Source organism: Neomonachus schauinslandi, chromosome 1 (genome assembly GCF_002201575.2).
Source record: "Neomonachus schauinslandi chromosome 1, ASM220157v2, whole genome shotgun sequence".
Lineage (NCBI taxonomy): Eukaryota > Metazoa > Chordata > Mammalia > Carnivora > Phocidae > Neomonachus > Neomonachus schauinslandi.
In genome coordinates, this window is record NC_058403.1 from 210,370,396 (window position 1) to 210,370,724 (window position 329).

Sequence of the window (329 nt, forward strand, 5' to 3'; positions counted from 1 at the left end):
TCAGATGCGACTGAAAATAAATTCTGTGTGTATTCTTTGTGTGCGTCTCCCTCCCCTCCTCTCCTCTCCTCTGGGATGAAGCCCCGTCCCTGGTGGGCTGGGTGACTGATGTGCCAGCAGCAGCCCAGCGGGGGAGTGGGCCTGCGGCGCCAGCTTGGACCTGAAGACCGGAGCCGGGCACCACCCCCCACAGCCCTTCCTGCAGCGCCCCCTGCAGGTCACAGGCCATCCCCTCTCTGGGCGCCCCCCCCGCCCCAAAGCCAACAGCATGTGGAAAACACACCCAGGGCCCACGCACAGCCTGACTCCACAAATTCTTGGGCATTGGA